We start from the raw sequence: 24,733 nt of genomic DNA, 5'->3' as shown, positions 1-24,733 counted from the left end.
TCCTGAAATCCTGTGCTCAGAGAGGAAAGCTGAAAGATATCTCAGGGTTAGGTCAAGTCAGAGCAGAGACAGCCACCTTCCAAACGCAGCTTGTAGTCAAGCCTCGGTGTTCAAATCCCCTGGCTAGGTTTACGCCCCACTTGTAAGTATTAATGAGTGTCTTGTGTTTGTTTTGCTTTGAAGTTGTTAAATGGAGATGGATTATTAGATTAACACGTACTGGACAAATTGTCCATTATCCCCCCACCGAGGAACAGAGGCATCTGCAAATCTAATCTGAAAGACTGGTTTGTAGCCAAGCTGTGGCCAACTTCCCAGAGGCTTGTGGCTTTCTGGGTCCCTGCCTCTGCATCTGTCTCCTGAAATCATTTCAGGGATGTGAGCCCTGCCATTGAGCTCAGGGCGTTTTCCCAACGCCCAAAAGGGAGCAAATTTAGTAAGCATGCATGCTCATCAGTCATGTCTGACTCTTTGTGACCCCATGGCTCACCTGTCCATGAGATTCTCCAGGCAAGAAGACTGGAGTGGGTAGACATTCCCTTCTCTAGGGGATCTTCCCAACCCAAGGAGGGAACCCAGATCTCCTGCATTGCCAACATATTCTTTACCATCTGAGCCACCAGGGAAGCCCATACTCACTCACATGCACACTTGTAAATTAAACAGGTTGTACATTTCACGTGCAATCTGCTTAATCAGAAAAACTTCAAGCGCTCACATTGTAATCGAATTATTATTGGCTTTTTCTAAGTTGTGCTAAAAACAAGGACATGGAAATAAATATCAGGTGAAGAAAGGTGGGCTTCCCCGGAGGTGCTAGTGGTAAAGAACGCACCTGCCAAAGCGGGAGACACAGGAGACATGGATTCTATCCCTCAGGAAGATTCCCAGGAGTAGGAAATGGCAACCCACTCCAGTATTCTTGCCTGGAAAATTCCATAGACTGAAAAGCCTGGTGAGCTGCCATCCACAGGTTGGCAAGGAGTCGAACATGACTGAGTAAACACACGCAGGAAAGGTAGAAGTGTCCACCCTTCAGTTCTTATATGATTTACTAATGCTTTTGCATTTTGTGAGGTTTTCTTTAGAGTCAACACACTGGATGATTACTAATAGATGATCCATTTACTGGGCAATGGTGAGTCTTGGAGACAAAGTACGCCTGCTCAATTTATTTATTGGTGCCCCTGGCCTGAAACACTTTATAACCCCCCAGCTTTTCTCTGCTGCTCTCTCCATCTGCCACACCCCGAGGAAAACGTCTCTTGTGCTATCTTTTGGTGAACAGACACCACTGAATATTTACAATAATCATTCAACACTAGAGGATGCTGCAAAATATACAAAATCGAACAGAAAGCATCCATTTATTAAGGCAGTCAGTAAGTTAGCAACTAATAATCTGTAACTGGTCTCCGAAGCAATAGAAAGAAAAGCAAAATTAAACAAATGTTCAGTTCAGTTCAGTTGCTCAGTTGTGTCCAACTCTTTGCGACCCCATGACTCGCAGCACGCCAGGCCTCCCTGTCCATCACCAACTCCTGGCGTTCACTCAAACTCATGTTCATCAAGTTGGTGATGCCATCCAGCCATCTCATCCTCTGTCATCCCCTTCTCCTCCTGCCCCCAATCCCTCCCAGCATCAGAGTCTTTTCCAATGAGTCAACTCTTCGCATGAGGTGGCCAAAGTACTGGAGTTTCAGCTTTAGCATCATTCCTTCGAAAGAAATCCCAGAGCCGATCTCCTTTAGACAAATGGGACCTAGTCAAATTTATAAGCTTTGCACAGCAAAGGAAGCCAGAAACAAAGCAAAAAGACAACCTATAGACTGGGAGAAAATATTTGCAAATGACACAACTGACAAGGGCTAAATTTCCAAATTATACAAACAGCTCATACATTCAATAATAATAAACATTTCTATGTAGAAATGGTCAGAAGACCAAAATAGACATTTCTCTGAAGAAGGTACACAGGTGGCCGATTGGCACATGAAAAGATGCTCTAAATTTCTAATTACTAGAAAAATGCAAATCAAAACTAAAATGAAGTATCATTTCACACTGATCAGAATGGCCATCATCAAAAAGTCTACAAATAATACATGCGAGAGAGGGTGTGGAGGAAAGGAACCATTCTACACGGTTGGTAGGGATGTAAATTGTTGCATCCACTATGGAAAACAGTAAGGAATTGCCTCAAAACTAAAATAGAGCTACCATATGACACAGCAATCCCGCTCCTGGGTTTATATCTAGAAAACACAAAAGCTCTAATTTGAAAAGATGCATGCACCCCAGTGTTCATAACAGCACTATTTACAATACGCAGGACACGGAAGCAACCTAAATGCCCATTGGCAAATAAATGGGTAAAGCAGCAGCAGAACATATATATAATGGAATATTACTCAACCATAAAAGAGAATGAAAGAATTCCATTTGCATCAGCATGGACGGACACAAAGATTATCATAGTAAGTGAAGCAACTCAGACAAAGACAAATATCACATGATATCACTTATATGTGGAATTTTTTTTAAAATATACAAATGAACTTATTTACAAAACAGAAATAGACTCACAAACTTATGGTTACCGAAGGGGAGGTAAGGAAGGGATAAACTGGGAATATTGGGTTAACAGATATACACTCCTATATATAAAATAGATTTAAAAAAAAAACACCAAGGTCCTACTGTATAGCACAGGGAACTACATTCAGTGTCTTGCAAGAAATTATAACAGAAAAGAATTTTTTAAAAGAACATAGATCAAATATATGTATAACTGAATTACTCTGCTGTATATCTGAAACTAACACAGCAATGTAAGTCAGCCACACTGCCATTAAAAAAATGATCAGTGGCAGAATAAGCACCAAGAGAAAAGAGTGTCATCGTGCCTTTTCATTTTCTGTATTTTGGGTGCTTTGACATTTAAGCCTTGCTAACCCTAGAGAGATTGCCCCTTACAGGACTTGCCGCTGCAAGTAGGCCCTTCATATACAAACCATCCCACCCAGAGCCGGTGCCCCAACCATACCCTGTACAGATGAGATGCGAGGCCTGTGGAACATGCAAGACACAGTCCACCTCAATGGTACTGCCTCTGCCCGGGAAATGTTCCCCAGGCACTGGGGACTAGCTTGTTCTTGTTTCATGCTGGAGGGGGAACGGGAGCTCAAACTGAAGGCACTGGGGTGTTACTACATTTGGCTTCAGTGGAATAAAGGGGTGGCATTTGGTTACCGAGTCCAAGCTCACTCTGCTCTGCTCCCTGCACAACAGAGTGATGAACCCGAGAGAAGAGGTGTCGAGGCAAGGAAAACGACTTTATTCAGAAAGCAGCTGACTGAGAAGATGGCAGGCTAGTGCCTCAAAATAACCATCTGATCGGGGTCTGGATGCCAGATTCTTTTGTTAGAGATGGGGGAGGTGAGGAAGCACAGTAAAAAAGTCATTTATCCTGCAAACATCTCCTAGGGGATGTGTTAATTTCTCCATGCCTGCCATCCACAGGTGGGCAAGGTTCTGAACAGAGGCAATTTAGTTAACAGTCAGGCAGAGGGGCAGGGTCCTCTGAGGCAGGCCATTCTGTATGATTATAATAACAGAAGCCACGAAAAGCAAGTCAAAGAAACAGTTCCATCAAGGGGTTGGAATCGGCTTCTTCTCTGCAATACATGGACTCTTCCCCTTACGAAGGGCATTTATTGTGCTCAGTCCTTTAAGAGACACTTAGGCTTCCCAGGTAGCACTAATGGTAAAGAAGCTGCCTGCCAATGCAGGAAACCGAGAAGACGCAGGAGACAGGAGTTCAGTCCCTGGGTCGGGAAGATCCCCTAGAGGAGGAAATGGCAACCCACTCCAGTCTTCTTGCCTGGGAAATCCCATGGACAGAGAGCCTGGTGGGCCACAGCCATGGGGTCACAAAGAGTCAGACACAACTGAAGCAACTTAGCTGGTATCCTGTGGCTGTCAGTTCCCCAGGCGCCCTTCATTGAGGCTGTACTCACTAAGAGCAATTTTTGAAAAATCTTGCTCCAGACCACTAGTCTTCTAACACAGAGAAGAGAGCCCAGATTTTGCAGTCAAAAGTTCATTTGACTTTTGAGACGATACCAAAACAAAGTATGTGCTGACCAGGTGGAACAAATGCTTAGCTTCTCATGAAATTCAAAAAGAACTTTTACAAAATGTGCCTTTGGACCATATCCAGTGTTTCACTTTGCAATTACTAGACGGATATCAGTTGTCCCTCTAGCCATCAGGTGGGTAGAACAGAACACAGAGAGAATTTTGTTTTCTGAACTTTTACCCAGGATGCTGTGAATTTCCTGGGGCAGCTCACTGTTAGGTAAAGCCTCCCTACATCAACAAGCATACACCTGTTGGCTTATGCACTCAGTTAACTGATGTTAATGGCAACCTGGGCCTGGGCCTTTGAGTTTGCTTGGGATCCTTCATGCTGCTGTTTTGCTAATTCATGGTCAAGGTTGGGCTTCCTTTCTGAGAGCACCAGGCAGAGCCCTGCAGGGCCCCAGGGCCTTGGATTCAGCTAGGCTTTTCTCCAGGATTAATTTTTCCCCCTCTGATCAAATCTTGCATCTGACCCAATAAAGCCTACAGAGAAAGTTCCTCTATTACCCCAGACCCAACACCAGGTTCCTGGAAGCCAGTGTTTTTCAGCCAGGTTAGCACCCAAGTTCACTTTCCTGGAAGAGGGAATTGGACCCAAAGAACATATGAACACACAGAGAAGACAGACTGTAAACAGGAAGAGAGCGATTTAGACCATTCTCTGTTCTAGAAGTAGAGCCTATCCCGTAAGAAGGAGCAGGGTCCATCTGTCCACAAGCCAAGCTTCACGACTTACTGCATACAATCATGGGCTTCCTTTCACGACTTACTGCATACAATCACGGGCCTCCTTTCACGACTTACTGCATACAATCACGGGCCTCCTTTCACGACTTACTGCATACAATCACGGGCCTCCTTTCACGACTTACTGCATACAATCACGGGCCTCCTTTCACGACTTACTGCATACAATCACGGGCCTCCTTTCACGACTTACTGCATACAATCACGGGCCTCCTTTCACGACTTACTGCATACAATCACGGGCCTCCTTTCACGACTTACTGCATACAATCACGGGCCTCCTTTCACGACTTACTGCATACAATCACGGGCCTCCTTTCACGACTTACTGCATACAATCACGGGCCTCCTTTCACGACTTACTGCATACAATCACGGGCCTCCTTTCACGACTTATTGCATACAATCACGGGCTTCCTTTCATGACTTAACTACATACAATCACGGGTTTCCTTTCACGATTTACTATATAAATCATGGGCTTCCTTTCACAACTTACTACATACAATCACAGGCTTCCTTTCACGACTTACTGCATACAATCACGGGCTTCCTTTCATGACTTACTATATATAATCGTGGGCTTCCTTTCACAACTCACTATATACAATCATGGGCTTCCCACGGCACTAGTGGTAAAAAAAACCCACCTGCCATGCAGGAGACAGAGGAGATGCAGGTTCTATCCCTGGGTCGGGAAGATCCCCTAGAGGAGGGCATGGCAACCCACTCCACTATTCTTTACTGGAGAATCCCGTGGACAGAAGTGCCTGGAGGGCTACAGTCCATAGGGTTGCAAAGAATTGGACATGACTGAGTGACTAACACTTTCACTTTAAGGGCCAACCAGTCGATTCCAGATGATTACTTTGTGGGTTTACCAATCTGGGTTAAAAAAATTTTTATCATTGCTACCCTCAGATTTCCAGGTTGGCTGGGAAACTGAGTGTCATTCCTTCAAATACGCTGCATTCACAAGCTGACTTTTTTATCTGCCAGTGCTTCACAATTGAAAAAAAAAAAAAAAAAAAGACAACGAATTTACAAAAAATTTATTTAAACTCTTTGAAATGATGTTAAACATTTTTTTAAGTATTTCCAGAGAAATCTAAAATACATTGATATAATACATTCAAAATATAATAGATTCAAAATCATTAGATTTTGACACCTACATTAAGGACTTACCTGGTGTGCCAGTGGCTAAGAATCCACCTTCCAGCACTGGGGACTCGGGGTGATCCCTGATCAGGGAACTAAGGTTCCACCAGCCAGGGGGCAACTAAGCCTCTGCTAGCCACAACTAGAGAAGCCCCCAGACCACAGTGAAGCCCTAGTGCAGTCAAAAATAAATTAATTAATTTTAAAATAAAAACTACATTAGACCTTAAAGGTGATAGCCCAATAATAATCTAGGGTAAATGTGTGATATTCCAACTTTGGAAACTAGTTAATTGCAACTATTCACTGAGTAATGTGAAGTTCCTTTTATTCTAGACATTAAAGTAAAATTTCAAGATGGCTGATGAACTGGATACCAAAATAAATAAATAAATAAATAAATGCAATTCAGGAGTTAGAATTTATACAACAGAGGCTCCCATATGGGACTGTCTTGAACCCAGGGAAGAGATTCACTCTAAGAGGACCTCATTTGTTGCCAAGAGACACGGATACCATTACAGAGGACCCAGAGGGGAAAGGGCAGCCCCTCTCTATATTGAGCTGGCCAAAAAGTTCCTTTGGGGTTTTCTGTAAGATGTTACAGAAAACTTGAACTTTTTGGCCAATCCGATATTTAACTCACTTGGCAAGCTGAGCAGATGGCAGCAGAAGCATGTTACAAAATTCTAGAAAAGACCTGTTGAAAGACACCAAGTCCCAGCAAGCACTTCATCCTCACCAGTAAACCACGGCTCAGCCTCTCAGCAGGGCGGAGGGAATTATTTAGTTATGTGCCAACTCTGCAAGCTGTTGCAAGTGGAGAGCTCGTACCCAAGGACCAGGGTCCCCGAGAAGAAAGGCATTTCCACAGACCACATTTTCACAACCCTTCTTTACTGTACCAAAATCATGTAACGTCCCCACGGGTGTCCTTGGGAACCTTTCTTTTTCAATTCTGTGCTCTGGGAGATCAACAGATACCAGAAACAGGAGCTAAGGAGTTAAGAAAAGGAAAAAAATGTCACTGAGCAGCCAAGTCGCACACCTCCCTACCATGTCTTTTAACACTCCATGGATACAAAGGAACATTCCAGAAAAAGAAGTCCAGAGAGGCTGCATAGACAACCACAGAGGGCCTGAGCCCCACCAGCCATCTCCTGTCCAGGCACAGGCTGGTACCAGAACAGGGCTCTCCCCTCTGGCCATCCACATGATCAGGAGCACCCAGGCTGGATGTCTGAAGGTCCCTGGGGTGGGGGTGGTGCCCAAGGGTGTCTAGAGAATGCATCTCCAGCACCCTCTTGTCAGCTGGACTTCTGCATGCCACGTTTAAAATGAGTGGAAATAACCAAAATTCACAGCAGAAATCTGCCTTTCTTTTTCCTCTGAACCTGAGTTCCCTCTGGGTACAAGCCCTCATTTTGCCTAGCTAATAGCAGGAACAAAAGAAAAACACAGAACCAGAGTGAACTCTCGACCTGCATCATAGGTGTGTCAGGCATGGAAGCTAAACATAAGGAGCCGGCTCTGCTGGGGTCACTCACCCTCCCGGGGTCCTTGCACCTCCTCCCCGGGTGTGTCTGCTCAGGAGCCTTGGAGGCAATTTCTGAGACAGCCCCCTCCCCCCTCCCCAGTTCCCAAAGGAGCCAGCAAGCAGTCCCCTCTGCTCTGGAATTCAGAGCTTCTCGGGCGCCCCTGTTTCTCTGATGACCCACACGGCTTTGACTGCAAGTCGTGGTTTCATGGGGTTTAGCGACAAAGCCATGTGTGACTGGGACCCCGTGGACTGCAGCCCGCCAGGCCCCTCTGCCCATGGGATTTCTCAGGCAAGCATGTAGGAGTGGGCTGCCATGCCCTCCTCCAGGGGGTCTTCCCGACCCAGGGATCAAACTGGGGTCTGCTGCATTGCAGGGCTCACAGGCAGAGAAGCCCTGGTACCTCATAACACGAGCCGCCCCTGAGGACAGACTTCCCCTGCCCTCTGGCCACCAGGCCTGCCCTCCAGTTCCCCACCAACCCCGGGAAAGGTCCTCATCCCCTTCCAGGGTATAGCAGCTCTTCTGGTTCAAACCCTGAATCCTTCCCGCTTGCGCCATAGAACCAAGTCCACACCGAGGCCTCTGTGTTCTGCTTCTCGGTGATCAGAGCCCAGCGCTCAGAGTTCCCTCAGGAGAGCCCTTTTCTCCACCGAGAACTTGGCACTCACCTCTGACCCAGGGCTGCGTGGCCACTGTCCTCGGGATGCCCTCTCCACACTCACCTGGACGGTGAGTCCCTGCTCAGCACGCGTGTCACCTTTCAGGTCCTCGGCTGCTTGGTCCACTCGGTTGAAGGTCCCTGCTTGCAGCCTCAAGCCCTGGATGGTCTCAACAGCTGAACTCAGAATTTCTACATCTGCTCCCTGGGCCCGGAGGTGAGCGGCGGGGGCTGATCACCTGATCAGGGCTCTCCAATTCTTGCAGAGGCCGCCCCAGGCCACCAGCTCCCCACCAGTGTCACCAAGGGGTCCCTCAGGGGCAGGAGTCCAGACATCGGGGGGTGTGGTCGGCACCTCCCTGCCTGGTCGCCTCCTCCAAGACCCCTCACCCTCAGACCCCTCCTCTGGTGCTGGTGCCACCAGATTACAGAGAGCATCCTGGGGTTCTCCGGACCCCCTGGGGGTTCCTTTCTCCAGAGTCACATGTTCCACAGAAGCACATGTAGTCTGTCCTTTAGTGGAGGGTACCGGGGGACCCTGTTCCTTGTCTGGGGAGGGGGCGCTGGGGTTTCCCAGAACATCCTCTGAGGATGGGTGTGTGTGTGAGTGTGTTTATGAGTCAGACTCTGCAGGTAGGGATGAATCAAGCCCCTCATTCACATCCACCCAGGCTGGAAAAGAACCTAACTTTGAATCTCCATCGGTCTCTCTCTGAGACCCAAGCCTGGAGCCTGGAAAGAGAAACGATGACCTGATGGAGGTTCTCCTAAAGCTCCAGGTTCTGAGCGTGGCCTGGCAGCAGGTGACAGGTGGTGGAATGAAGCCAGGAGCTGGGGTGGGGAGTTGGTTTGGGGCTCAGGCAGGCTTGTGAGTCATTCTAGACCTCATGGTCGGGTGGTGACTGCTGGTGGGAGTCAGAGAGGACGTGGACAGGGAGCAAAGGGAGGGATGAAGGCGGTCACGTGGGGGCTGCTTCCAGGGGGCCCAGCCCGGCGGGGTCAGGAGCCACAGGAACAGGCTGAGAGTTAAGACGGATGACTTAGACTCGAGCCTGCGAGTCACGCGCGGGTCAGAGCCTGGGGTTTTGGATTGTGCCCATGTGTGCAGGGGCTGGAGGCCAATTAAAGGGTCTGGATGAGACCCGAGATGCCCTTCGCATGCCGTTCCTCCGACTCCTTTCAGCTATGGGCTATGAGCGGCCGTAACTGAGCTCGGTCTGGAAGGTGTCTCCCCAGTAGAGGCAGGCTCTCTCTTTTAACTGCCTCCCTCCTAACCCAGAGCTCATCACTGGCATATTTCTTCCACTTGAGAGCAAATGCTAGGACGTGGAGAGGAAACTACCAGCTGCTGCTTTGCATGGGCTCCTAAGGAAAGGCAAGCCTGAACTGGCTGGAGAGCGTGATTAAGTCCACATCTGGTCTTTATAAACACAACGGGTAAGGGAACGGGGCAGGGGTTCCTGTGAACTGCACCATGCTCTCTTGTGCTCTGAGACTTGAGGCACTGTTTGGGGATGAATCTAGGGACAGGTATTAAAAAGCAGAGACATTAGTTTGCCAACAAAGCTCCATCTAGTCAAGGCTATGTTTTTTCCAGTGCCCATGTATGGATGTGAGGGTTGGACTATAAAGAAAGCTGAGTGCCGAAGAATTGATGCTTTTGAACTGTGCTGTTGGAGCAGACTCCTGAGAGTCCCTTGGACTGCAAGGAGATCCAACCAGTCCATCCTAAAGGAAATCAGTCCTGAATATTCATTGGAAGGACTGATGCTGAAGCTGAAGCTCCAATACTTTGGCCACCTGATGCGAAGAACTGACTCATTGAAAAAGACCCTGATGCTGGGAAAGTTTGAGGGTGGGAGGAGAAGGGGACAACAGAGGATGAGATGGTTGGATGGCATCACCGACTCAATGGAATAAGTTTGAGTAAACTCCGGGAGCTGGTGATGGACAGGGAGGCCTGGCATGTTGCAGTCCTGGGGTCTCAAAGAGTCGGACATGACTGAACTGAACTGAACTAGGGAGGGAGGTTTCCTTATGGAATTGCAAACCCATCTCACTGAGGCGAATGAGCCCCCAGCTTCTTGGCACTTGTATCAAAAACCACATAACCTGCTCAGAACAGGAAACAGACACCAGGAGGAGGAGGAGCTGCTGATTGTCACACCATTTCAAAGGGCAGAAACGCTCACGGCTGTCTCCTCCACCCAGCCACCTCAACTGCGCTCCAATCTTCTGATGGGCCTTTGCTCTCAGCTTCTATCTCTTGAGTCTCCACTCCACGCCTGGAGCCACTGCGGTCCCGGCTTTGCCACATTGCTCCAAGTTGATCTGATGTCTGTGTGGTCCAGCTCTGAGCACCGGTGTCCCCTTGCCAGGTGACCCTGGGGTCTACCAGTGGCTGAACCTCACTGGTTCAGATCCTTTCTTGGAATCTGATCAACTTTCCCTCCCGCCCCCATCTAGACTTGAAGCATGACAAAGAAGAAGCCCAAATCTTTTAAAATATGAGGGCAGATTTTGAGCTGAAAGGCTTAACTCTGCTTTGTGTTCTAAAACACAGGTTCAGATTCTCCTTGCTGTGCTCAACTGCAGAGTGTACGGACGAGAGAGAGGACACAGAGTTTAAGCATCCACAGTTAATCAGCGTTCCACCTGGGGAGATAACTTCTTCATGCTAGCCACTCCATCTCTGGGCAGAAAAATAATGTCCTTCTTCCAACAATTGGCATGCTGAAATACTCTTGGGGGGCTTGTACCTTCCACCCATCACCGAGGCAGAGTTTGGAGGTTTGCAGAATGGAGTAGAAGATTCCAGCTCTTCCATGACTGTCCAGGAGAGTGAGAATTATGAATTTTCCTGAGATTTATAGAGGTAAAAGGAAACTCGAAGGTAGATATGTTCCACCATTCAGGTAACTGACAGGTATCCAACACGATGGCATTCTGGGTCCCTCTGGGTGGGGGAGATGTGGGAGCAAGCAAGGCATTCCAGGTGAAAGGTGATCAATAAACAAGGCCCCCAGCAAACAGGGGATGTGATACCAGGCAGAGAAAGAGAGAGAAGAGAAGAAAGCCAGACAAGCAGAGAAAGTGAAAGTGAAAGTTTCTCAGTCATGCCTGACTCTTTGTGAACCCATTCAGTCCACGGAATTCTCCAGGTCCGAATACTGGAGTGGGTAGCCTGCCCCTTCTCCAGGGGATCTTCCCAACCCAGGGATCAAATCCAGGTCTCCCGCATTGCAGGCAGATTCTTTACCAGCTGAGCCACCAGGGAGGCCCCAGGCAAGAGAAAGGCATTTGTGAGCACACCTTCAGACATGAAAGGACAGGAAAATATGAGAACAGTACTTCCCAAGATTGATCAACAGTGCTTTTTTCCTACAAACTGACTTTTCAATGTCTAAACCCATGCCTGTCCCTGCTAAGAGGGGCTGCTGAACGTTAAACGCAGTTTGAAAAAGTATAATCTGCATTTGTATCGATTAATTAATCATTATTATATTTCAAGTTTATTTTTGAATCCCAAATTTTGTTGAAGGATGCTATCAGATTTGTACGCTTATCACACTGGTTGTTTTTGTTTTTGCTGAGTCACTAAGCTATGTCCGACTCCTTGTGACCCTACAAACCACCACGCCAGGCTTCTCTGTCCTTCACTGTCTATTGGGGTTTGCTCAAACTCACATCCATTGAGTCAGTGATGCTATCTAACCACCTCATCTTCTGCCACCCCCTTTTTTTCTTCCCCTAAATCTTTCCTATCACATTGGAGGTGTGACTCAAAGATATTTTAGAGACATTAGCCAAACTCATTGGGTCTTTCGAGGGAATGGGTAAAGAAAGCTAGCAAGTGAGAAGATTTTATTTGCATTATTAAGAAGTAATCATTGCAAATCCAAATTTCCCCAAACATAGGATTGCTCAGTTATCAGGAATTAATGGAAAGTTTTGTATCTTAGTGACTTTACAGACCCACAGCTGATTTTGTTCATAAAAGCAACCTTAATAAAGTACCAATAAATACCCTGATAGAGTATTTGTTTACTCTAATACAGACAGAGATCTGTAACATAGTGTCATGTGGTTACTGATTTGAAATTTTATAGCTTGAGAACTTGTTCTTTTTTTTTTTTTTTCATCTCATGAAGATAGAATAAGACAGCTGAACTAAAATTGCTCAATCAGAGTCATGATGTTAATTAGTTGTCCAAGACATGGTTTCCCATTTGACTCTTGCCCAGGGCATTAAGTTAAACACAAACCGTGGTGTTCACAACATTACAGATGGCATTCTTCATCTCTGAGAACTATCCAGACTTTTCCCAGATCCTTTAGCAAAGAGAAAGACTGGGTTCTCTTTCCCCATAGTTTGTGTGAGTCAGATGGGCAGTTTTTTCCAGTTATCCAAGTCTTCACAAATGAGACGTGATATGGGAAAAAGGAATCCAATTTGCCACATCTGATTTGCCGTGCAATTCTTGGTCTTGGGGCTGCAGAAATGCTGAGCTCTGTTCAAGAGATGCAATCTTTTATTCTGGAAGGATCACTGCAACTATTTCCCGTGTAAATCAACTGGGCTTGGACGCAACAGTTGGAGCAAGGGGAATGTTGATGCTCATGTTGAATTTGCTCTATACTCGTCTGATTCTGCCAACTGATTTTTTCCTCATGTGTTCTATTTTTTAAAATAATATGGATTACTTTTCATTCACATGCACTAAAATGCATTTAAGTTAAAATGCTCTTAAGTTTACATATCAGTTTCCACATTCCAAGCATTGTCCTAAGTTTTCTGTAAACACTCACTTATTCTGTCCTCATACTAACCTTTTGGAGTAGTTCCTATTTTCATCATGTCCATTACACAGATGGGAAAATGAAGCCTCCTATAGGATAGGAAACAGATCTAGCATCTTATCTTGGCATTCTCCATTTTACCTGATAAATAATTTAATATGAAAATAATACTTCATTCAGTCCTTCAGTTTTCTTTTGCAGTACATGTGTACATTTACGAGTATATGACTGAGTTTTACTTCCATAACAAAATCTAAGATCTTGTTTTATAAGAAGCAAATTTAATTTATCATGTGTACTGATTTTTTTTATATCTTCGGTTGTCAGACAGACCTATGCCTGATTTTTATTTTTCTGTTGCTGATCTCTAAATATTCAAAACCTCTTTACTTTTCTAAATACTAAAAATTTCTTTACTTTTCGTTTCCCATGTATCTTATTATTTTTATCACCAGTATTTACTTTCACCTTTTCAGGATTTTAGCTTAATTCCCTGAAATTCAGTTACAAAAAAAGCAGTGTATGTTAGAGTATAGTCATCTCACCTGTAGAGTAGAATTTTTATCAACCTTACTTAGACATACATACAAATAACCCTTTTATTTTTCAGTAATGGTTTTTGTTATTTTGAACATCAGCAGTATTCTAAACTCTATATTGACCTATCTTAATGCTAAACACTGTGCTATGCTTAGCTGCTCAGTCATGTCGGACTCCGTGACCCTATGGACTGTAGCCCACCAGGCTCCTCTGTCCTTGGGATTCTCCAGGCAAGAATACTGGAGAGGGTTGCATGCCCTCCTCCGGCAGATCTTCCCCACCCAGGGATCAAACCTGCCTCTCCTATGTCTCCTACACTGACAGGTAGGCTCTTTGCCTCTGGCGCCACCTGGAAAGCCCAAATAGGGCACATGAATTCCAGAGGCAGAGATGGAAAAAACTGGCAGGAGCAAAAGCCAGGGAATGAAAAGGCTAATGTTCTAGCATGATCCGGCATTCTGGGGAGGCCCAGATAACTGCCACTTGTTCGAAATATTCCAAAGCAAAGAAATCACTTGGAAGTCTTTGCAGTTCATTTTACAAAGTTGCCAATGCCCAGAAAACAAAACCTGAAAAGGAAGTCTGCACACGTGTGCTTCCTCACCTCCCCTTCTCTCACGTCCTGAGGGGGACCACTGCCCCAGGGTTACATACAGGACGACCAAACACAGGACACCCGCCTGGACGGGCAAGACGACCAGCGTTTACCAGTCATGATGCCGGGAGGTATATGGTGGGGTCTGGCGCCTCGCCGCCGCAAAGCCAATAAACAGGCCAGGTTGGTGGAAAGGAAAGTTTGCTTTATTTCTGATGTCGGCAACTGGGGGTGGGGCGGGGTGGACGTCTGTCCGCAGGCTGACTATCCCCCCCACCCCAATCCCTAGCAACCAGTGGGGCAAGAGATTTCCTGGACAGAAGGGAACTATACACAGAAACAGCTCAGTCAACTCTGACAGTCATCAAGAAATTGGTCATCAGTGGTCTGATCAGCATCATCTTCATTGTTTTAAGTCCAGTTAATTTTCAGTTCCAGGGTGCGTTGGTTCCCATTTCTTTGAGGCCAGTTCTTGGAATTATGGCAGCTTCTGGCAGGTTATAGTCCAAGGGGTCGCAGAGAGTGAGAAGCCACTGAGCAAGTGAGCAAAGCACACCTACAGGATTAGGTCCCTGGGCAACTGGTCTCCCATTGGGTGCAAAGCCAGCACATCAGCATAACCAAAGCTACTTTTCTTTCTCTCAGTACTCAGGAAATTCCAAATTTGGAGTGCTCTGTGCCAGGAATTGGAGGAGACCAAATACACATATCTTATTATAAGTCACAAATGGGCTCCACCGTCTTCTGTGTCCCTTCTGTACCCAGTCCATCCACTTCCTTCATCTCAACCCCCAACCTTGCCCCCAGGCTGCAGTGGACCCTTCATCTATGTCATCTAGGATGAGCACCAGATTCAATGAGGGGCTAAAAAACCTGGAAGACCTTCATCATTGTAGAGGATATAGCTTCTTAATGATGGAAAGATTGATTTTGGTTGTATTCCAAAAGGGGAATAAAAGAATTCCAAAAGTGGACCCTTTTTACCTACCATTCTTCTTTCATTCCATCTGATGAACTTGCAGAAAGGGAGCCGTGGGTGTGCTGCTGGGATGGTCGCTAGCCTTGGAAAACCTGATGCCCTTGCATGTTACCTTCCACGCAATTAGCGACAACTAGAGATCCTCCGTTTACCAAGCATGCAATGCCCAGTCCTCAGGACAAAGGGACGCTCTGCCTCCTGCAGAACCTTGGCCAGCCTCCAGTGAGCCCCTGGCAGACCGGCTATGGGCACACCGGGGCAGACACCAGTAGGAACTTCGTGGGGGAGGGGGCGGGGAGGGGCTTAAGCCCACTTCCCAAAGCACGACTTTTTGTAAAATTTCTCCCTCTTCTGCAGAGTTTTCAAATAAATAAATATGAGAAAGAGAGCGAGAGATGAAGACGGAGTCTGCCCTTCACAGCCTCAGGGTGCTCCGTGTCTGCCCAGCAAGCCTGCACCGCCGAGCTGCCAGAAATCAGAGGCACCCACGGGCTCAGGGCGAGCCAGGCGAAGGGGGTCCAGAGACCACTCTCACCAACTTCCTCTCCAAAATGTGCAAAAACCAGCCAAGACGGGCTTAACTGAATGTGCGGGGCACTGGGACCACGAAGCCGGAGCCCAGACTCCGGAGACCTCCAGGAGGTAAGGGGTCTAGCAGGCCAAGGAGCAGTGAGTGGAACGGAGTGGCCACAGGCAGGACACACGCTGGAGAATCCGGGGCGCTCAGGCGCCAGCGCGCACACAGGCACGGCGGTGGACGCGGGGGGAGGACACAGAAACCGCCACTAAGACACATTCACGTACAGCTAGCGCGGGTCCGCGTGCGCTCACGTTCAAATGCACGCACGAGCGCTCACACACAGGGCCATCAACAGGTGCAGAACCCGGGCTGGGCTGGTAGGCGGGCGGGTGGCCGCGCGTCCTCAGCCTCCTAGCGCGACTGGCACAGCCGCGCAGGAACTGGCCCGCGCCCGCACCCACCCGCGAAGCCAAAGCCTCCCCTATCGGCTGCACTAGGGCCCCAGCGGCCCTGGGACAGGCGCGCTCAGAGCAAGGCCAGGCCGCGGCGGCCAGGACCGCTGGAGCCCGGAGCGCCCACACGTCCCAGGGCCGATGGGACGGAGGCCGGAGCTTCCCCCACCCGCAGCGCCTCCCGAGCTGGCGGGCGACGCCCGTTGCGTCCTCTGCTCTCCGACGCGCGCATCTGCCAGAAGGTCTGGGCACTCCTGTTTCACACCCGGCCTCCCCCGGGCGGAAGGGCAGGGCCAGGGGGCGCGGTCCCGCCGCATGCCGGCGGGCGGCAGGTGTCGGCCTCTGGATGCGCAAGCCTGGCTCTCAGGAGTGGGGACCGGGGAGCGCCGGGGCGCCGCGCCGCGAGGTGCGAGCCTTGTCCAGCCGCGGACTGCAGGCCGGAGCGCTCGGGGCGGGCGGCCCCAAGCGGCTCACCGCCCCCGCCCCGGGTCCCCCCGGCCCGGCCACCCGCGTGCCCACGGGACGGCCGGCCAGGCGCGCCGACTGCGAGCCCGGGAGCGCGCGGCTTCTCCCGGGTCCTCCTCTGCTCGCGCCCCACCCCGCCGCCCTCTCTCCTGCCTCTCCCCGTCCCCTCCCCTCGCCTGCCCTCCCGGTCTCTCCCACGGTGCGGGCGGGCGCTCCGCCGCCGCCCCCGCCGCCCCCGCGGCCGCCACTCCGCCCCCCGCGCGGCGCGGAGCCGCAGTAATAACCCCGGCGCGGGCGGCGCATCCGCCGCGGGACACAGTGCTGCGCGCCGGCCGGGCTGGTCCTCGGTGCCCGCTTCGCAGGGCTGCCGGGCTGGGGAGCCTCCCGTGGCCCCGGGCCCCTCCGAGCGCCGCTGGATGGAGCCGTGCGTTCTCCCCGCGGCGGCGCAGCGCGGGCGACGGGCGCGGGGCGCGCTAGGCGGCCGGGCCATGCGGGTCCTCGGCCGCGCGGCGCTCTGGCTGCTGCTGCTGGCGCAGGTGGGTGTGCAGGTGGGTCCCGACGGCGCGGGCGGCGTTCCCTGGAGCCCCCCTCGCGCAGTCGGGTCTCACCGAGGTCTCGACGCTGTTTTCCCGCAGGCACCTGCTTGCGCCGTGGGACCCGCAGCGGCCTCGCCGGGGAGCCCGAGCGTCCGGCGTCCTCCTGGGCCCGCGGAGTGGCCGGGCACGGGGGAAGAGGGCGGTAAGTCCGCGCGGGGCGGCCGGGGTGGTTCGAACCTTTTCCGGGGAGCAGCTTCTAAACTCCCAAGGCTGGTTTACAAAACGCTACGAAGGTTCCTAACTCAGGGAATTCCCTATAAGACGCTGCGGCGCTTCGCCAGCGAGCACCGATGAGTCAACTTTCAGCAATATTTATATCATTTCCCAGTAAAACAGATGCGATTTACCAGCGTTATTACCATAAGCATTAGGGAAGAAAGCAACGGAATGTATTTAGATGAAATAGAAGAGAGAAATAACCTAGGAGTTATATTAATGCAGACACCAAAGCGATTGCAAAGCTTATAACGCCTTTCATCCTCTCGTCCCCTTCTTCACCTGTTCCCTTTCTGGCCTTTTACAGCGAATACCCTTCACTGCCAGAAAACTAGAAACTAAAACAACCATAGGACCCAGCAGTCCCTCTTCTGGGCATATACCCTGCCTGCCTGCCTGCTCAGTCGTGTCCGACTCTTTGCCCCTGGTGGACTGTAGCCCACCAGGCTCCTCTGTCCATGGGATTCTCCAGGCAAGAATACTGGAGTGGGTTGCCATTGCCTTCTCCAGGGGATCTTCCCGACCCAGGGATGGAGCTCAGGTCTCCGGCATGGGCAGGTGAATTCTTTACCACCGAGCCCCCTGGGAAGCCAGAGCAGAAGACAAAAAGACAGCTGTTTTGCTCCGTAGCTACCACCTTGGCATCGAAAGGGATGCTCCTGGAGAGCTGGCAGAATGGGTAATCAGTGTCTTGTGACTTCTTAAGAGCAATGTCCAAGTCCAGTGCCTTGCTGTGACAGAAAAGCAGGTCAGAACTTTGTACAGTGTGTGGTTATACTTTCTCTCCTCACAAGCAGCATTTGTTATTCCATGTGTCAGGGGGAGAGACCACCCTGTCCTGACCTGCTTTAGGGTAGATGAGAAAGCAGCCATTTAATGTCAGTTGCTAGCTGGCTTTTCATCTGAACCCAGTCCATTGGCAGTTGCTAAATACGAATACTTTGCATCGATTCCAAGAAGAAATTGCCATCTCAAATGTTGTTAGTGACTTATAGAGGAAGAATCAGGTTTGATTACCCCATCATATTTTTTCAGTAAACCTTAAAAAATGAGTTAATAATTCAGAACTCCTGAAGGTAGCTTCTTAATAAAACTCCTAAAGGCAATCATTGAATTATATGCATTAATTATTGAGATTCCTCCTGTAAGAGCCTGTAAAGTGATAAACGAAATGTGGGAACGTAGGACCTTTTCCGAATCCACCAGAGGGCGCTAGAGGTAAAGAATAGAAAACGTTTTTCCCTGTATTTGCCAGAGTTATTTCAAGCTCACCTTTTTGGGCTTGCCCTTGTCTTCAGTGTTTCTCTTACGTTTCAGTCTAGTATGTAATGACTTATACTGTAGTTAATTCTTTCCCCACTTAAAAAGTAAGATTTTTTGAAAATTCTAGCTTTCTAGAATCATGAGAACTCCTGAAGGCCTCAGAAGAATTTTCAGTGTTTCTTAACATTTATGGGGTTTTCTGGGAGGTAAGAGCTTTAGAGATAGGGAATCACCTCCAGGAGGAGAACCCAAGACATCTTGCCCAAGTGTGCCCTTCTCCCCGGAGGAGCATCCTGTGAACTGGACTCCAGCCTGGCGGGCACGTGGCTCTGATCGCCTAACTCCTCAGCTGGGGTCACAAACCGCAGAGTTCCCGAAAGAACCAGTTAGCTGGCTTGGTTAGAACTTCATGGAGAAGGTGGGTGCCATCGTCAGTGAGGTTGTAGCCCAGGGGACACGCTGCCCCCTCATCTCCCAGTGTGGAGGTGTTTCAGGTCCACAGTTACAGATGGCTAACTTGAGAGAGTGAGTTTCAGTGGAAAGCTCCCACAGGATCAGAGAAAGACTCCTTGTGCTCAGCAGTGACCTCTTTTGACTTTGTGTGATGCTGGGGTTAGCTGACTGCTAGATGTCTGGGGATGCCTTCAAAACCTGGAGGCTCAGATGGTAGCAAATCCACCTGCAATGCAGGAGACCCGGGTTTGATCCCTGGGTCGGAAAGATGCCCTGGAGAACGGAATGGCAACCCACTCCAGTATCTGCCTGGAGAATCCCATGGATGGAGGAGCCTGACAGGCTACAGTCCATGGCTTCGCAAAGAGTCCAACATGACTGAGTGATTAACACTTTCTTTTCTTTCAAAACCCACAGCTGGCTTTGAAGTAACTCTTTTGGCCAAAAGGTTTGTTTAACACATATTTTAACCTCTATAGACAATGTTCCTGGGTGTCTGGAGTAATTATGCAGTTAGAAAGAGAACTCCATATATTCTGTGAGCAACAGTAGATAAGTTCGTGGAGATCAATTCTATTTTCAGGCATTCGGTGCACTCCTTTCATTTTGGCTGATTTAGCATTGCTTCTCCTTAAGAGGAGACTTGAATGCTTTTTCTACAGATTAACCTTTGTCATAATAATAGCAGGTCTTTTTCAGAGCAAAGACAACAGCCATTCCTTTCTCCATGGGATCTTCCTGGCCGAGGGATTGAACCCAGGTCTCCTGCACTGCGGGCAGATTCTTTACCATCTGACCCACCAGGGACTCCCCAAAGATATAGCATGAGCTTGTTATTAATAGCTTTTCAAAATCTAGGGTAAGCTAAGCTTCCAGGTCAAGGGTGGAAGCTTTTAGAGTTTTGTTTTGTTGAACAAGAGGCCTGTGTCTGTGTGCATGCATTCATAGTTTATATTGATTTATACTCACACATTCACATAGCCTGAGACAGGGCAGGCTGGCCCAGTGCTGTGCTGGTAACTGTTTAACAACAGATTCTTGGAGGCTCTGATTTGTCACGTGTGCTGGTTCCCACGGGCCAAATGCTCCCACCGCGGTGATGACAAGCTATGCGTGTGAGGCTCTGAACATGCAGTTAGGACTCAACGCGCAAAATCCGTTCTCCAGAGCTGGTACCAGGCAACCGCGCACGCGCACAGGGGGGCCACGCATCAAGCGCTCAGTCTGAGGCTGGAGTCTCTCTAGACTCGGCGCTTAGTCAAAAACAGCTCTTGAAATCAAGTTGATCAGGGTGCTGACTGCAGCTGCCATGTGTGAATTTATTCTCCTTAAAAATGCCTCTGTAGGGCTGAGGTCTTATTTCAGGGATTCTGAAGGATCAGGAATCTCACTAATTTTTTTTTTTTTCTTGATTTCACAAGCCAGTCGTTTGGGGGATTATAATTGTAAACCCTAGCTCGAGAGTTAGTTTGAAACTGTCATTTTACACCAGTGATGTATCACCTTCTCTTGGAGTAGTAGTAAGCGCACGGGGGAGAAGCTCTGCTTACTTTGGTCATTCACAGAATTCTGCAGCTATGAGCCTCTTCACGGTCATCTGCACAGAACCGACAGTGCGTATGTGATGCGGAGGCTGCTGCTTGACACAAGAGCCGGGGCTTCTCCGCCTTGCAGACGCACTAGACCTTTGGTTGTGGCAGAATGTCCTGTGCCTGGAAGAATATGTACCAACCTTGCTGGACTCACCCACTATATCCCCACAACACTGCCATCTGCTTCTGCTTTGTGAAAACCAAAGTGTCCCCAAAAGTCCCCAGCATCTCCTGGGGTGGGGGAGGGGTAGCACCCCCACTGAGAGCCACTGGGCTCAGTTTTCTCTCCTCTTCCCCTTCATCCTGGGAAAGGACTGTGATTGGTGACAGTGAGTGGCTTCGCAGTGGTTGGAGCTGGTGTGCTGTGTGAGCATGCGCCAGATCTCCAGAGCTGACCCTTAACCTCCTCAGGAAATTTGGGAGCTGGTTTGTTGAAAATCAAAAGAAACCTGCGGGGAAACCATCATGTTCAAAAGAAGATTAGGACTTCTCTGGGGCACCAGTGGTTAGCTTCCACTACAGGGGGCTTGGGTTCGATCCCTGGTCCAGATACCAAGGTCAAGAAAAAAACAAAGTAACATTAAAAAAAAGACTAAACTAAAACACTGAAAACTCATCACTTCCCAGTTCTTTAAAAGTTTTGCTGTTGTTTATCCTTTTGACAATGTTTGCCTGTGCCTCTGAGCAGTGCCGTACCATCCCCACCTTCTCTGGGTGGGGACGGTGTCTCTCTGGATGGCATCACTGATTCAGTGAACTTGGGCGAGCTCTGGGAGATGGTGAGGGATTGGGAGGCCAGGTGTGCTGCAGTCCATAGGGTCGCAAAGAGTCAGATATGATTTAGCGGCTGCACGACAGCAACGTCACCTCTGTATGGTGGAGATGCTTTGTAACGGTGTGCTACCATGCAAACCTCTAAACTCCACGTTCAGTGATGTCACGTGGGTAATTGACATCAGCCTCAGTGGGAGTATTTATACCACGGAAATTGGCAAATGCTTCCCACCAGGCCGGCCCCCCACCCCACCCCCACCATAGCTGGCTGTGAAAGATGTATCAGCAGAATGCTGTGTGCATTTCTGTAAAGAGTCTTAAAACTTACTTTGAAAAAGAGTTGTGATAGGTCCCCCTTCCCCATAAAGGATAAAGATTGTATGTCTTCCAAAGTAAAGGTCAGAAGAATATGACTTTATGTCATCTGGGAACAATCTGATTTTTTGAATGGTAATCATCTTTTTATGTGCAATAAATCTGCTCGTTACCAGGGTTTGGAACAGTCCCCAGGCTTTGTCCTCATTCCAGAGCCTCTGTCGGGATGGAAACAGATGGGTGTGAGGTGGAGACTCCCCGAGGGCTCGCAGGGCAGGAAGAAAGGTGTAAACACAGCCACGTCACACTAGCTTTTCCCCTGAGTCCAGAAAGCGGGATGAGGAAGGCCGGTGGGGAAACACAACTGCATGAGCAAGAGCTTTCCCCTGTTTTAGGAGTGCCCAGGGACAGACTGCTGTTTTATACAGTTCATGGGGTTCTCATGGAAAATTTGCTGAATTGGTTTGCCATTCCCTCCTCCAGTGGACAGTGTATTAAAAAGCAAAACCATCACTTTGCGGACAAAGGTCCATATAGTCAAGGCTATACGGTCTTTCCAGTAGTCATGTACAGAGGTGAGAGTTGGACCATAAACAAGGCTGAACGTTGAAAAATTGATGCTTTTCAACTGTAGTGTTGGAGAAGATGCTTGAGAGTCCCTTGGACTGCAAGGAGATCCAACCAGTCCATCCTAAAGGAAACCAACCCTGAATACTCATGGAAGGACTGACGCTGAAGCTGAAATTCCAATACTTTGGCCACCTGATGCAAAAAGCCGACTCACTGGAAAAGACCCAGATTCTGGGAAAGATTGAAGGCAGAAGGAGAAGAGGGTAACAGGATGAGATGGTTGGAAGACATCATGCTTCAGTGGACATGAGCTTTGGCAAACTCGGGAGATGGAGAGGGACAGAGAGGTGTGGTGTGCTGCAGCCCATGGGGTCACAGCCGGACACGACTGAGTGACTGAACGAGTACAAGCGGTGACTGTGGTCCACACGTACACCAGGATATTAACACCTGATTTGTTTCCTCCCCTTTTGAAATTATTGCATAGAATTCAAGCAGGTTTGCTTTACTTTCTTGTTTTCCTAAGTAAAATATGAAATAACCACAGTGTATTCTCCCATATCAGACACCAGGGCCCTGCTTTGATGCATATTGCAAAGTTTGGTTGTCCAGTGGCCAGCCAGCGCCTGCTGACTGTCTAATCTGTATGGGCCCCAGATCACCAGTTACCTGGACGATGGGCCAGGTCTGTGAGCCCGGGAGTAGCCCTCCAGGGGATGACGTCAAAGCCCTTGACCTGAGGAAGCAGGAAGCATGGGCTCAAACAGGCCATGGCCAATCGTTTGGTTATGGGCTGGGTACCAGGCCCCTGACTCTCACCTTGCTGAGGAACTCATCACCAGGGACTCTGGGCAATGCCTTACCATCCCTACTTTCTCTGCCTCACCCAAACCAGACACTTGCTTTTATGACCATCCACTGGCTGCCACCCACTCTCTCTGGTCCAGTGGAACCCTTCAGATGCCTGCCAGGACAGCCCAGGGACTTGTGGGCAAGTACCTATATCAAAAGAGCTTTGGTTGTAAAGGAAAATTTCTTTTTTCAGAAAAAGTTACTCAAGTACTGTTCCCACGTGTGTGAGAGGTGCTCATCACGTCTGACTGTTTTATGACCCCAGGGACTGTAGCGCTCCAGGCTCCTCCATCCATGGGATTTTCCAGGCAAGGATACTGGAGTGGGTTGCCCTTTCCACCTCCAGGGGAATCTTCTTGACTCAGGATTGAACCTGTGTCTCTTGCATTGCAAGCCAGGTCTTTACCACTAGTGCCAGCTAGCTAGTGGTTGTTCTGTCTCTCAGCTGTGGCTGACTCTTTGGGACGCCCCTGGACAGCAGCATGCCAGGCTTCCCTGTCCTTCACCATCTCCCAGAGCTTGCTCAAACTCATGTACATTGAGTCGGTGATGCCATCTCACCCTCTGTTGTCCCCTTCTCCACTTGCCTTCAATCTTTCCCAGCATCAGGGTCTTTTCTTTTTTTTAAATTATTTCTTATTATTTTTTTTGGAGGTTAATTACTTTACAATATTGTATTGGTTTTACCATACATCAACATGAATCCACCACAGGTATACACATGTTCCCCATCCTGATCTCCCCTCCCTCCTCCCTCCCCATAACCATCCTCTGGGTCATCCCAGTGCACCAGCCCCAAGCATCCAGTATCCTGCATCAAACCTGGACTGGCGATTTGTTTCATATATGATATTATACATGTTTCAATGCCATTCTCCCAAATCATCACACCCTTTCCCTCTCCCACAGAGTCCAAAAGCCTGTTCTGTACATCTGTGTCTTTTTTGCTGTCTCGCATACAGGGTTATCATTACCATCTTTCTAAATTCCATATGATCCGTTAGTATACTGTATTGGTGTTTTTCTTTCTGGCTAACTTCACTCTGTATGATGGGCTCCAGTTTCATCCACCTCATTAGAATGGATTCAAATGTATTCTTTTTAACGGCTGAGTAATACTCCATTGTGGATATGTACCACAGCTTTCTTATCCATTCATCTGCTGATGGACATCTAGGTGGCTTCCATGTCCTGGCTAATATAAACAGTGCTGCGATGAACATTGGGGCACACGTGTCTCAATTCTGGTTTCCTTGGTGTGTATGCCCAGCAGTGGGATTGCCAGGTCATAAGGCAGTTCGCCTCATGTGGCCAAAGGATTGGAGTTTTAGCTTCAGTCCTTCCAATGAATATTCAGGGTTGATTTCCTTTAGGATTGACTGATTTGATCTCCTTACAGTCCAGGGGACTCTCAAGGGTATTTTCCAACACCACAGTTCAAAAGCATCAGTTCTTCAGCACTCAGCTTTCTTTATGGTCCAACTTTCACATTCATATATGA

The sequence above is a fragment of the Budorcas taxicolor genome, chromosome 20, assembly GCF_023091745.1.
Source record: "Budorcas taxicolor isolate Tak-1 chromosome 20, Takin1.1, whole genome shotgun sequence".
In the NCBI taxonomy this organism is placed as follows: Eukaryota; Metazoa; Chordata; class Mammalia; order Artiodactyla; family Bovidae; genus Budorcas; species Budorcas taxicolor.
This window is presented reverse-complemented; position numbering follows the sequence as displayed.